Source organism: Nymphaea colorata, chromosome 6 (genome assembly GCF_008831285.2).
Source record: "Nymphaea colorata isolate Beijing-Zhang1983 chromosome 6, ASM883128v2, whole genome shotgun sequence".
Taxonomy (NCBI): domain Eukaryota; kingdom Viridiplantae; phylum Streptophyta; class Magnoliopsida; order Nymphaeales; family Nymphaeaceae; genus Nymphaea; species Nymphaea colorata.
The window spans coordinates 14832-28501 of NC_045143.1; the positions used below are offsets into that span (position 1 = coordinate 14832).

Consider the following 13670-nt stretch of genomic DNA (forward strand, 5'->3'; position numbering starts at 1 on the left):
GATAGATGTTAGCGGACTAGTCTGCTACTTGGTGCTGGGCACTAAAGTAGTCGTCAGCTCACCGACACCGAACCCATTCACTCAACTTGCCATTAAGCTTTACTGGTACACGCAATCAACGGGTACTCTTCACGCACATCGTTAATTTCTAATGGGTAGGTGTAGGTCCTCTTCCAAACTGCCACCATCATTGATGAAGCCGGGTATACAATTCCGCCGTCTGTTCTTGATTTTTTTTATACTTCGTGCTGATGTCATCTGTCTTAATAAAACGTGGAGGCCTACCCTCTGTAAAATAAAATTCTTGACAAATTTTTAGTACGATATGACATATATTGCCCTTTATACTTGTTCTAGAATTTAGTGCTCCTCGTTGATATCTACTCTAACTGGAAATTCTAACTCTAAATCGAACAGGGCGGGCCCAATACCGCCCTAGTAGGTGTTCATGCTTTGACTGGAGATTTTGGTGCCGACATAGACGGCAGGTCGTGTTGGTGCGAATCTTTCTCCCAAGCTTTTTCACGAATGATCATTTGAGATGAACTTGATCATGATCTTCACATGGAAACCCGAGCTTTCCTACGCATGTGAATTGATTGATTGTAGTTCTTCATATATGTAGTCATTAGAGGCATTTCCATCAATTTGTTTCAAATTGAAAAAGAAAAAATGAATTGTACTACATATTTGAATTTTTAAATCTCACTTACTTAGCCTTTCAAAAATACACTTAAAAGGAAAAGACTTAATCACATCAGTACAAGGCACTCACAAATGGTTGAGACATGTCATGCGTATTTATTGTTCAGGCAAACAAGAGTTCAATTTACTTCGCTTAAAAGCTTTAGGTAGCGTTTGGGCAATTCCTTGACAAAATGATTTTTTAGAAAACTTGGTTTTGTAAAAATGATTGTTTAAATGAGTTTTAAAAACATAGCTTTTATGTTTTGATGGGTAGACAAAAACAAAAAAAGGTTTTGTGTGCAAGAAGGGCCTTGGTTCTAAAGTAAAACTCCATACCATCTTCTACCCGAAGCCCCGTAGGCTTTAAAAACAGTCTATTAAAGATAAAAACCAAGCCCCTTTTGTTTAGTTTGGGTAGGAAAGGAAATTGATACTTAGGGATGTCAATATATTTGATTTGATGAGATATTCGATCCAACCATTTCAAAAAAATCGGGGTACCAAAAAAAAAATTAATACCTGACTAAGAAATCAGATCCAATTTGGATTTAAAAAACAACTGATCGGATCTAGATTTGGATTCGTATATAGATATTTCATAAATATCCGATCAAGTATAAATAATTATCCGTTGGCATTTCCATTGGATGTGAATCTGATTTTGACATTCACATTCGAATATTTATAACTTTGCCCCGAACACCGCCGACCTGGACGGTGAGTCTCCTTGTCACGCCCACAAGTTTTCAAAAAGGCAGTTTATGAAATTTTAAAACTAAAGTGTGTTTTTGAAACACTACATAATATTTAGGTCGATTTTGAAATTTTGGTGAGGGGAGGTTTATCGAGCCCTACCCGCCTCTTTCCTTCTTCTTTTCTAAAATTCAGGAGCATGGACAAACTTTCTGCCCGTTGGGGCATAATTTCTGTTTTTCGTCCTTGTCCGTGGAGAAGCCGTCTTCCTCCTCTTGCAGAAGCTCTCCGCATGCAGCTGCCCATTCTCGTATCGCACGTCTGCATCAACTCCTCTTCCACGTCTCTGTCGAGGTGAGGCGCAGGCTTGCCTCTTTCTTTCTCGTTTTATTTCCAAACAGCCTGTGTTTCCCCAAATCGCAGCCCTAGTTGTCGTCTTCGCCTTTTCAAGATAGGGAAGGTTGTTTTAGATCTGCTTTATGTTTGAAAACTTGTTTAATTGGATCATAAGTTTGCAAAAGGACCTGCTTACAGCATGGATGTTATATATGAATATCGGACTTTCATGCGTTGTTGTTCTTCTTTGTTGGTTGCTAAATACTTTTATCTGTTTAGTTATATTTGGGCCTGTCCATTGCCTAGGATTAATGACATTATTGGCTTTTGCTTCAAATTGTATTTGCAAATAATAAAAACTTTACCGTTCCCAAACAATATCTAAGTTTCTCTCTCTCTCTCTCTCTCTGTGTGTGTGTTGTGTGAAGCTTGAGGGTTCGAGGATCTTGTGTATAGCTTCTATGACTTCCTCCCCCTTTTCTGGTCAAAGCTTGTGAATCCTTTTTTAGCCTTCGTCAACTGTAATGTAGAATCTTAAATTGAAACATGTATATCTTGTACTTTGCTCTGTTTTGTGTTCGGCAACTGTTGGTTTCTTTGTTTGAATCAGAGACATCATCCAATTGACACAAAACGGGACAAAAATAAGTATCCAGGAACAACGCAAGAAACACTCTGATAAGAATCCTTCGTTTAGGTGATTTGCATCATAGTGGATGTTTTATTTCTCTGAATTAACATAGCATGCAAACTTATATAGTTCCAAAACCCTATTCTATATAGAACTGCCTCTAATTTTGAGTTAGTTTTGACCATGCTAAATATCTGAGTTTGCGGAGCAAACTTTGCTGCTTTTCCAAAAGCAGTTGAGACATGCCAAAGCCTTCCTTTAAACTTTTGCAATGCAAACCTGCAGGGAGTAGGGGCCTTTCTTGACCATTTTATTGAACAAAAATTGAAGCTATACACAAACATACGAATAGAGCTGAGGTAGAATTACACTCTAGACATACAATGAGTGTACAAAAGCTATACAGCAGTAAACCATCAAACACGTGACCCCAACAGGAGAACTAACACACAGCTCCTCACACCGGAAGAGTAATCTTTTCCAAAGTTTGGAGTGGGATGAGTCTACAAGCCATGTTGAAGATATTAGGGAAGAATTTGAGGCTCATCTTTAGATCTTTCCTATAATTGTGCTTTTCTTGTATTTGCAGTTATGACTTGTGACCTAATTTTGGTGATGGCTGGTCAAATTTGTCGTGGGAAAGGGAAGGCTCAATGAGGCAGCACATTGTTGTAGACAGGCTTTAGCAGTCGCTGTCTGGTATGCATTTTTTTTTCCTTTTCTTCTTCCTTTCCTTCTTCATTGGTGGATTGCACTTGTCTAAGACAGTCTTATTGTCAAAAAAAGTTTCCCCTTAATGCTGCCCCAATTAATTGTCATAGCAAACTTTGGGAATGTGATGAAGGTTCATGGTCCATTACAAGAAGTGAGGTGCTTTGTTCTTTGAAGAGGAAATCTGTTTTCTATAAATTATATAGAATGACAATTGTTTGATTTCTTTGCTAATGTACTTTACATTTTCTTACTATTCTTGCCCTGTGTGCATGAGTGTTGTATCTTCTTCTTGGGTGCAAGCATTTTGTGTTTTGATTTTCTTACATGCGAATATAGTTTTCTGAATTTTGTGTGATTTTTTACTATCTTTGATAGTTTAATTAGGAAACATTGTTTTTGAGAATTTTGTTCTACTTTGTACAGAAACTGGGCAGAATAAAAAAAATACAAAACAAATACCAAAGTTCAAAAAATTCTGAATTCTGGTTTTCTAAAATCCTCTACTTCTGTAGAATAAAAAATCCTTAGTTTTGGTATCATCTCTTTACAATATCATGTCTTTTTAACCCAGATTTATGAACCCGTCAGAAATCGAAAAGTCTGCCTTTGTTCTATATCCGAAGTCCGAACACTTTTTTACTTTCGCTTTGCAGACAACCTTACATCAAAGTCTAACAGTGTCCAATCCTGTTGTTGTCGTTATCATTTCTCTAATGATTTTACAAAAGCCGCTTTATAGGATTGGTTTATCCTAGGGTTTGTTCAAGGAAAGAGAAGAGCTTAACCTAAACCTCTTGCAAAACTTTCAATCAGTTGATGACCTATTATTTATACATTTATGAGAACTCGTCACCCTTAAACCACCCTTTTATGTAGAATATCATATTTTTATAGCAGAGTTGGTGAAGTTCATTCTTCTTCCTAGTCTACCCCATTTGTTTTGCATTTGCCCGTCTCTTTAGGGAGTAAAGTTCATTCCTCCTTGTGATATACCATTTGATGTCAAGAACTTTTTTAAAAGTTTTTTTTTTAATTTTCTTTAAAAACATTTTAAAAATGGCTTCTCTCACAACGATATGTCTGTGCTTTACTCTTAGTATCTTCTTGAGTAGGAGAAAATTTCAAGTTTTTGTTGTCAATCTATGGAACGGGAAAGCTGAAAAATCCTAGATGTGAACAGTAAGGAAAACTCCTATGAAGCTGAGAAAGTCAATCCTAGGAAATGCTATTGATTCCGGTGTTCAAACATTTACAAGGATTTAACATGAAATATACTGTGAGAGAAGCCACAATGCTCTGTAAGATCTTGGCAGGTAGCAAAATGAGGGTTGAGAGATGGGCTCGGGGCTTGTGTAGTTGTTCCTCTAAGTCAGTAATCATGAGTACCGGGTAGGCATAAAGCTGATTTATGTCTATTTCGCGAAGATAATGACTTACGAACCTTTGGCTCGTCGAAAACTCGTAAGGTGAAGCGGGTTGGACACGTGACAAAGCTACACATAACTACCAAAGCGGTGGAGCTTCGTAGTAGCCTTTGAGGTGGTGAGGTATTCCCTCAAAGGTGAAGGTCGGCCTGAAAAAAAAAAAAATCAAAGGAAAAGAAATCAAAAAGGCAAAAAGCTGAATGCAAAAGAAAGAAAAAGAAAAAAAGAAAAAAAACAAAAACAAAAGGTGCCTGCCAAGAGATGAAAGACATGAAGGCTAAACTTGCAGGAATTGAATGTGGCAATCTTTCGTAGATGTGTGATTTTGGGGTCAATATCTGCTCCTTTTTTTATTACCTAAGACGTCGAGGATGATTCCTTTATGTTCACATTTAGAAAATTGAAAGATGTCCCTTCTAGAGGTTCGACAACATTGATGCGAAATGAATCCTAATGCTTGTATGGTAGTATGGGTAAATGAATGACATATTGTTTGCACAACACGAGCACTCAAGCTTATGAGTTAAATTGATAATTTTGAACTATTTCAAAGTAAAAACTTGACATCTCTTGTTATGTTTCGAGGTTTTTTAGGCATAAGAGGAACTAACCAATCCCCTTTGGTCTTGAAAGGTGTTTGCCATTTCATTAACAAATTACTAGTCCCGTTCATGGAATAGATGAAGTCATGGAACTCCTCAAACCTAGTCCACTTATGCTGAATGTGACAAATTGTCCATCTTTTCCTTTGTCTTGGGAGAGACAGATCATTTGGAAACCTGACCCATTATTCCATCTTAATTGAGTCTCCTCAACCCGTTGAAATGCCTTGAAACTGCTTTTCAATGACATAACCCAAACTTAGGGTTGAGGCTGTCATGGAAGGTCTCTTATCTGTTTTCAAAAGAACGGTCAATTTTGAACTGTGACATTTTTGAAAAGTTACATCCTTTGAAGTTGCATGAGTTTGTTTTTGGCTTCATCTAATATTTGTCTTGGCTTGAAATACATGGTTTTGCAAAATGGGGTGGAATTATTCTTCATCATCATCAACTACCCACCCATGCCTTTGCTTCGACAGCTGGGTCCTTCATAGATTTGGACCAGCTTATTATTCAGTTCTTCCTTGTTTCTTCTTGTGTCATGTTAGTCGAGAGACATAATTGTCCATCTTTTCCTTGTCTTGGAGAGACAGATCATTTGAATCCTGACCCATTATTCCATCTTAATTGAGTCTCCTCAACCCGTTGAAATGCCTTGAAACTGCTTTTCAATGACATAACCCAAACTTAGGGTTGGGCTGTCATGGAAGGTCTCTTATCTGTTTCAAAAGAACTGGTCAATTTGAACTGTGACATTTTTGAAAAGTTACATCCTTTGAAGTTGCATGAGTTTTGTTTTGGCTTCATCTAATATTTGTCTTGGCTTGAAATACATGGTTTGCAAAATGGGGTGGAATTATTCTTCATCATCATCAACTACCCACCCATGCCTTTGCTTCGACAGCTGGGTCCTTCATAGATTTGGACCAGCTATTATTCAGTTCTTTCTGTTTCTGGATATTTAACTAGTATGTGTTTGTTTATCCATAAATCAGGACAATGTCCTGCATTGGGGAAAAATTATGATATTATTGAATCTTTCTCATTGATGCTATTTATGTTGTGTCACTCTTTAAGGCTGGCTGTTCGCCTGCTCCCCGTCGATTGAGGCTATTGCTTTTAATCTAGTTCTTCCCCTTTCCATAACCGAGATGTTTTTCCTACATTGGAGGAGAAGGTGGGCTGAGGTTGGACCAAAACTATATCAGAATGTAGGTTCTTTAGGCGTGAAAATGACACAACTAATGCTTATTTCAGAATGTCTTGGAAAGCTTGTTTTTAGATTTGTTATTGGTCTTGAATTTTTTATGTTCTTAACCAAATGTCGTTGCTGCTGGTAAGCCCATGATCATGAACTGGAAGGTGAACAGTGATACTTTTTTTCCAAGACTTTCCTAACACTTGATATGGCAAGCATTTATGCAGAGGTTGGGCACTATTGCATGAATTCGTGAACTTGATCCTAACATTATGGGTTTCCTGAATTTGGTTGCTTGCCCATGCCTGGTGTGATTGGCGAACCAAGAGCCTCTAATGCCATTCACCATTCACGACAACTTTTCTACAAAAAGCAAAATACTTTATACAACCAAAGGAGGTTGTTGAGTTGGTTGAAGGCATCCTCAGGAATGTGTTGTTGATGTACTGAACATGAAATAATGTCTTTTCTTTTATGTTTGTTGTGGTTTAATGCATAATGTTTGTTGTGGTTGAAAGCATATGTTGCCAGCAACCAAAACTGGTTTGATATCGGCATTTCCAATGGGTTAAACACTTGCTAGAAGATAGAGTCTATACATAGGATTGAGTTGCAACTCATTACCAAGAGATTGGAGTAACTTCGGATCGATGAAGGCCGAGAGGTATGCTTCAAAGGTACAAAAGTTACAGCAGTAACTGCTGTTGTATATACATACAGAAGCAACTAGGCCTTTAAGGTAGTTTGTTAATTAATCTTCATGTACATTTGTCACAGAGCAAAGTTTGCTGGCCTAACACTCACCTGGATGATTTGATGGAAAAAAGAGGGGATATACTAGTCTTGATCATACACCCAACATACAGTAATTGAAAGCAGCACTTATTATGACCATTTCCCTGGTTGGATGGAAGGCACAAGGTATGTTTGCACACTGATACTTAGACACCAATTAAAAAACTGAGTCGACTTAAAACCAGCTGATGGAGGTTGAGAGTTCGATTCTGCGATAGTCTCTTGGCATAATCTGGTAGCTTAATTAATTTACATCCAAATTCACTTACATCCAAGAGATAATGTAGCCATATTGAAAAGGAACCACAGACCGCCCCTGTCCTTGGGCACACTGCTTACTAGGAAGTTGGTGAATCCAATCCTTTTCTTCTTGCTTTGTACAGAGGTTCGAATGTGTGAATTCTGAAGCACTCATCGCACATTCAACCATGCATGCGCACACCGATGTGGTGAATAAGATGATTAATTAGCAAAGGTAAGTAACAAGTACATAATAGTCGTCATCAGGGAGAGATAATATGCCTCAATGGATTTAAATCCCAATTGACGAGGTATTCTTCCATGTCCTTCTGGTGTGAAGCATCATGATCACAAAGCGATTCCATGATGCTAAGAATGGGAATTAAGTTGGAGGAAGCTGCCCCCAGCCTTGCCCCCTAAGTATTCCAAGTATGTCAAGGCAGCATAGCAGTTGCTTGGTGAGGTTGTGAATATTAGAAATGCTTTGAGATCTGAGACCAACAAGAGCCAAAGCTTTCGGACATCCGGTTCCAAGGAGATGGATACAGGAACAAATGCTTCTGTAAGACCACGATAGGTTTTTGAGAGCAGACAAAAAATCTTACAAGTCATGTAAGTGGTTTTGCAAGGAGAAAAGTTCAAAGCTCAGAATCTACTATCATCTGATCGGCTCATTTGGATGCAGAAGTATTATAAGGAGAAGGGTTCCTTGATATTTGAGCTCTAAATCTACTCTCAGCTCATGACCAGCTCATTTGGATGTGGAAGTGGGTTTTGCAAAGGAAAGGGTCCTAAACAGTGGTGGAACAAGAAGTGCTGGATTAAACTGTTCTGCACGCGTATATTTTCTATGTTCACCTATGTCCCTCCAAAAATAAAATATCCCTCTCTATGCGTATATTTTTTAGAGCGATATTTTATTTTTGGAGGGGCATAGTCCAAAATTTATTGTTCCGCCACTGCCACTGTATAAATGTATTTCTCTTGCTTTGAGGTCACCGCTCATTTCCTCTGTTTGCATCTTTACATTTTGGGGTTCTGTCTCAGTTATTTAATTGCCCGTTTGCTGCTATTATTAAAAGTTTTGCAGAGCATGTGCATGTGAGCCACTTATTGATGCAAATTAACTATTTGGATATTAAGCAACAGATCCACCAATTTACTGATCCTCTATGTAAGAAAAACACAATAATCCTATAAACATATGGCTTCTGTTTATAACGAGAATAAAGAAAGTTAAATTCTGGAAGCCAAAAAGTCGCAACGGCGAATTTGCTTTCCCCAACTCGACAAAACCGTCGCCCACTCCACCGCCTCTGCCATGCCTATCCAAGAAACGTCTCAACTCTTCTCCTGTGTCTCTCCTATTCTTCTTCGTCTCCTGCAATGCAACCCGTCTCCGTCCACCTCCCCTCTCCCCCTCTCACATTAGAATACTTCCTTCTGATCGGCCTTACTCTGATTTACAGCATTCTCATATGACGTCGTTGAAATAGGCATGCTAACCTGGTCTCTCTCTCTCTCCTCTCTTTGAGGCTCTGCTCGACCATCGCTGACGCACCTCTTGCCGTATGTTATCTCTCTTGTCTCTTCATTCGTTCTTCCTTCAACGCGGTAGCCCTCAAATTGGTTGATGAAATGTCAGTGCATATGTACGTACACTGTTGTTTTTTTTAAATGCCTCAACTTATGTTATTAGTCCACAATGGAGAAATCGAGGGCGGCGACGATCGCATCAAGAGGATCTCCACGTTGATCCGTGTGATCCCAAATTTCCCCAAGTCCGGTATCTCTTTCTCTATGTCTCTCTCTTTCCCTTGAGCACGGCTTCTTGATACTTCGGTGGGCCTTCAAATTTGTGTCTTGGGTTCTGTTCGTTATTTGCAGGCAGCCGCCATCTACCACTGGTTGTCGGCAGACAGCGAGTCACCTGCAACAGTCATTCCCTGAGATGCGCATCGAAGCCTCAAAGGTTTGAAACTTAGAAAATGTCATGCATCCGAGAGGGGTTGCTTGAAGGGTTTAATTTTCAAGGTTTCTGATGATGCACAGTTAAGATGCTTCCAACACCATAGTGCAGGACTTAACCTTCGATTCTACCATGCATCAAAAAAGTGATAGCGGTCAATCCTTGACTTGTCTTAGGCCTTCGCATGTATGATTAGGATGCAGAAATCGTATTTCAGTACTCATCTAATTTAAATTTTTGGCGGTGATATTCAGAAAAGAATAGATTTATATTGGAATTTGGTAGAGTTAGGGTTCATTTAGGTTGCATTGCTATTCCTATGGGCATTTACGGAAGAGAGATACACAAGGGCATGCATATATTCTCGTATGTGATTACCTTTAGTGATCAATTAATGTGTTGATCTATGTTGTAACTTTTTAGCCTTCTAAGTAATGTTAGACGGCTGTTGTTATAGTTGGAAGTGCTTCAGGTATTGTTGGTCATTCCAGCCTACTGTTGGATGCTTGTCGCTCAACCTTGTGGTTGGTTGAGTGCACACTAAAGGTTTTGTTTAGGGCTTTTTTTTGTGGTTCAAAAAAGTTAGGAGATAATGGTAATAGGTTATGGTGAAAAAAACATCTAAAAGGTATGTGGGGGCATTAGCTATTAGAAGGTTCTTTGTGTATTATCGCAAACACTTGTGTATATGCAATTTATATGTGTATGTGTATGATCCATCAAGCTATAGCACAAGGAAGGTCAAACATTTACAAGGATTTAACGTGAAATATACTGTGAGAGAAGCCACAATGCTCTGTAAGATCTTGGCAGGTAGCAAAATGAGGGTTGAGAGATGGGCTCGAGGCTTGTGTAGTTGTTCCTCTAAGTCTGTAATCATGAGTACCGGGTAGGCATAAAGCTGATTTATGTCTATTTCGCGAAGATAATGACTTACGAACCTTTGGCTTGTCGAAAACTCGTAAGGTGAAGCGGGTTGGACACGTGACAAAGCTACACATAACTACCAAAGCGGTGGAGCTTCGTAGTAGCCTTTGAGGTGGTGAGGTATTCCCTCAAAGGTGAAGGTCGGCCTGAAAAAAAAAAAAATCAAAGGAAAAGAAATCAAAAAGGCAAAAAGCTGAATGCAAAAGAAAGAAAAAGAAAAAAAGAAAAAACAAAAGGTGCCTGCCAAGAGATGAAAGACATGAAAGCTAAACTTGCAGGAATTGAATGTGACAATCTTTCGTAGATGTGTGATTTTGGGGTCAATATCTGCTCCTTTATTACCTAAGACGTCGAGGATGATTCTTTTATATTCAGATTTCGAAAATTGAAAGATGTCCCTTCTAGAGGTTCGACAACATTGATGCGAAATGAATCCTAATGCTTGTATGGTAGTATGGGTAAATGAATGACATATTGTTTGCACAACACGAGCACTCAAGCTTATGAGTTAAATTGATAATTTTGAACTATTTCAAAGTAAAAGCTTGACATCTCTTGTTATGTTTCGAGGTTTTTTAGGCATAAGAGGAACTAACCAATTCCCTTTGGTCTTGAAAGGTGTTTGCCATTTCATTAACAAACTACTAGTCCCGTTCATGGAATAGATGAAGTCATGGAACTCCTCAAACCTAGTCCTCAAACCTAGTCCACTTATGCTGAATGTGACAAATTGTCCATCTTTTCCTCTGTCTTGGGAGAGGCAGATCATTTGGAAACCTGACCCATTATTGCACCTTAATTGAGTCTCCTCAACCCGTTCAAATGCCTTCAAACTGCATTTCAATGACATAACCCAAACTTAGGGTTGAGGCTGTCATGGAAGGTCTCTTATCTGTTTTCAAAAGAACCGGTCAATTTTGAACTCTGACATTTTTGAAAAGTTATATCCTTTGAAGTTGCGTGAGTTTTGTTCTTGGCTTCATCTAATATTTGTCTTGGCTTGAAATACATGGTTTTGCAAAATGGGGTGGAATTATTCTTCATCATCATCAACTACCCACCCATGCCTTTGCTTCGACAGCTGGGTCCTTCATAGATTTGGACCAGCTTATTATTCAGTTCTTTTGTTTCTTCTTGTGTCATGTTAGTCGAGAGTTATGGATATTTTAACTAGTATGTGTTTGTTTATCCATAAATCAGGACAATGTCCTGCATTGGGGAAAAATTATGATATTATTGAATCTTTTCTCATTGATGCTATTTATGTTGTGTCACTCATTTAAGGCTGGCTGTTCGGCATGCTCCCCATCGATTGAGGCTATTGCTTTTAATCTAGTTCTTCTCCTTTCCATAACCGAGATGTTTTTCCTACATTGGAGGAGAAGGTGGGTTGAGGTTGGACCAAAATTATATCAGAATGTAGGTTCTTTAGGCGTGAAAATGACACAGCTAATGCTTATTTCAGAATGTCTTGGAAAGCTTGTTTTTAGATTTGTTATTGGTTTTGAATTTTTTTATGTTCTTAACCAAATGTCGTTGCTGCTGGTAAGGCCCATGATCATGAACTGGAAGGTGAACAGTGATACTTTTTTTCCCAAGACTTTCCTAACACTTGATATGGCAAGCATTTTATGCAGAGGTTGGGCACTATTGCATGAATTGGTGAACTTGATCCTAACATTATGGGTTTTCCTCTATGTCACACGGATACGGGTACGGGTATCCTGTGGGTACGGGTACGGGGATACGGCAAGTTTCAAAATTTTAGGATACGCGGACACGGCGAATATTAAATTCAAAAAAAATAAAAATGATAAAAAGATGGAGAAAACGTATAATGAACATAAAATTTATGAAACAGTGAAATAAAACATCGCACATAAGATGAAAAATATGATTCTAAACCGTCCAATCTTCAAACCAAAACATCCCCAAATCGGCAAGAAATGCCCAATATACATTAAACATAAAAAAAAGATGGAAAAAAACGTATAATGAACATAAAATTTATGAAACAGTGGAATAAAACATCACACATAGCATTGAAGAATATGATTCTAAACTGAAAACATCCCAAAATCGGTAAGAAATACCCAATCTAAAAAATCCCCAAATAAAAGTTGAAACCCTAACTTCTAATATCGAAAATAATAGACAAAAGAAACACTTACCTGTCTGTCGCCGGCTGCCGCCGGACGCCACCGGCACCGAGTCGCCGGAGGTCGTCGCCGTCGCCCGCCATTGCCGAACTGTGCTGCCAGCCTGCCGCGGAAGCCGTCGAGGGTAAAGGAAGGTCGACGATCGAGGGTAAGTGTTAATGCGTAAAACAAAATGGGTTAAAAAATCGGTTATAAAAGTGGTTTGGATCGGGTCTGACCCAGACCCGATCCAAAACGTATCCAGCCGTATCGCCGTGTCGGGATCCCCGTGTCGGCGTGTCGACGCCGGTACTTGAACCATTCTGCCGTATCCGTGTGACATAGGTTTTCCTGAACTAGGTTGCTTGCCCATGCCTGGTGTGATTGGCGAACCAAGAGCCTCTAATGCCATTCACCATTCAACGACAACTTTTCTACAAAAAGCAAAATACTTTATACAACCAAAGGAGGTTGTTGAGTTGGTTGAAGCCTTGAAGGCATCCTCAGGAATGTGTTGTTGATGTACTGAACATGAAATAATGTCTTTTCTTTTATGTTTGTTGTGGTTTAATGCATAATGTTTGTTGTGGTTGAAAGCATATGTTGCCAGCAACCAAAACTGGTTGTTGAGTTGGTTAAACACTTGCTAGAAGATAGAGTCTATACATAGGATTGAGTTGCAGTTCATTACCAAGAGATTGGAGTAACTTCGGATCGATGAAGGCCGAGAGATATGCCATGAAACAACTTAGCTGTCAAAGGTACAAAAGTTACAGCAGTAACTGCTATTGTATATACATACAGAAGCAACTAGGCTTTTAAGGTAGTTTGTGAATTAATCTTCATGTACATTTGTCACAGAGCAAAGTTTGCTGGCCTAACACTCACCATGGGATAGATGTTGATTGGAGAAAAAAGAGGGGATATACTAGTCTTGATCATACACCCAGCATACAGTAATTGAAAGCAGCACTTATTATGACCATTTCCCTGGTTGGATGGAAGGCACAAGGTATGTTTGCACACTGATACTTAGACACCAATTAAATAACTGAGTCGACTTAAAACCAGCTGATGGAGGTTGAGAGTTCGATTCCGCGATAGTCTCTTGGCATAATCTGGTAGCTTTAATTTAATTTACATCCAAATTTCACTTACATCCAAGAGATAAATGTTAGCCCAACTTTGAAAAAGGAACCACAGACCGGCCCCTGTCCTTGGGCACACTGCTTACTAGGAAATTGGTGAATCCAATCCTTTTTCTTCTTGCTTTGTACAGAGGTTCGAATGTGTGAATTCTGAAGCACTCATCGCAC

At 38.9% G+C, this 13670-nt stretch overlaps 1 protein-coding gene across 9 annotated transcripts in view; it reads left to right on the plus strand.

Annotated features, from left to right (window-relative positions):
• The first annotated feature begins 1562 nt into the window (after positions 1-1562).
• The window catches only part of LOC116255696 (uncharacterized), a 38766-nt gene continuing 26658 nt past the window's right edge, over positions 1563-13670 (plus strand). For 4 of the 9 annotated variants that reach the window (XR_007573679.1, XR_007573676.1, XR_007573680.1 and 1 more), the window contains exons 1-2: positions 1563-1734; positions 2937-3046. The gene's annotated coding sequence lies outside the window, so the exon portion shown is untranslated. Of the gene's footprint in view, positions 1735-2936; positions 3047-6803; positions 6957-13670 lie in introns of those variants that run through there. The other 5 variants (XR_007573678.1, XR_007573677.1, XR_007573682.1 and 2 more) reach the window with 2 other exon arrangements.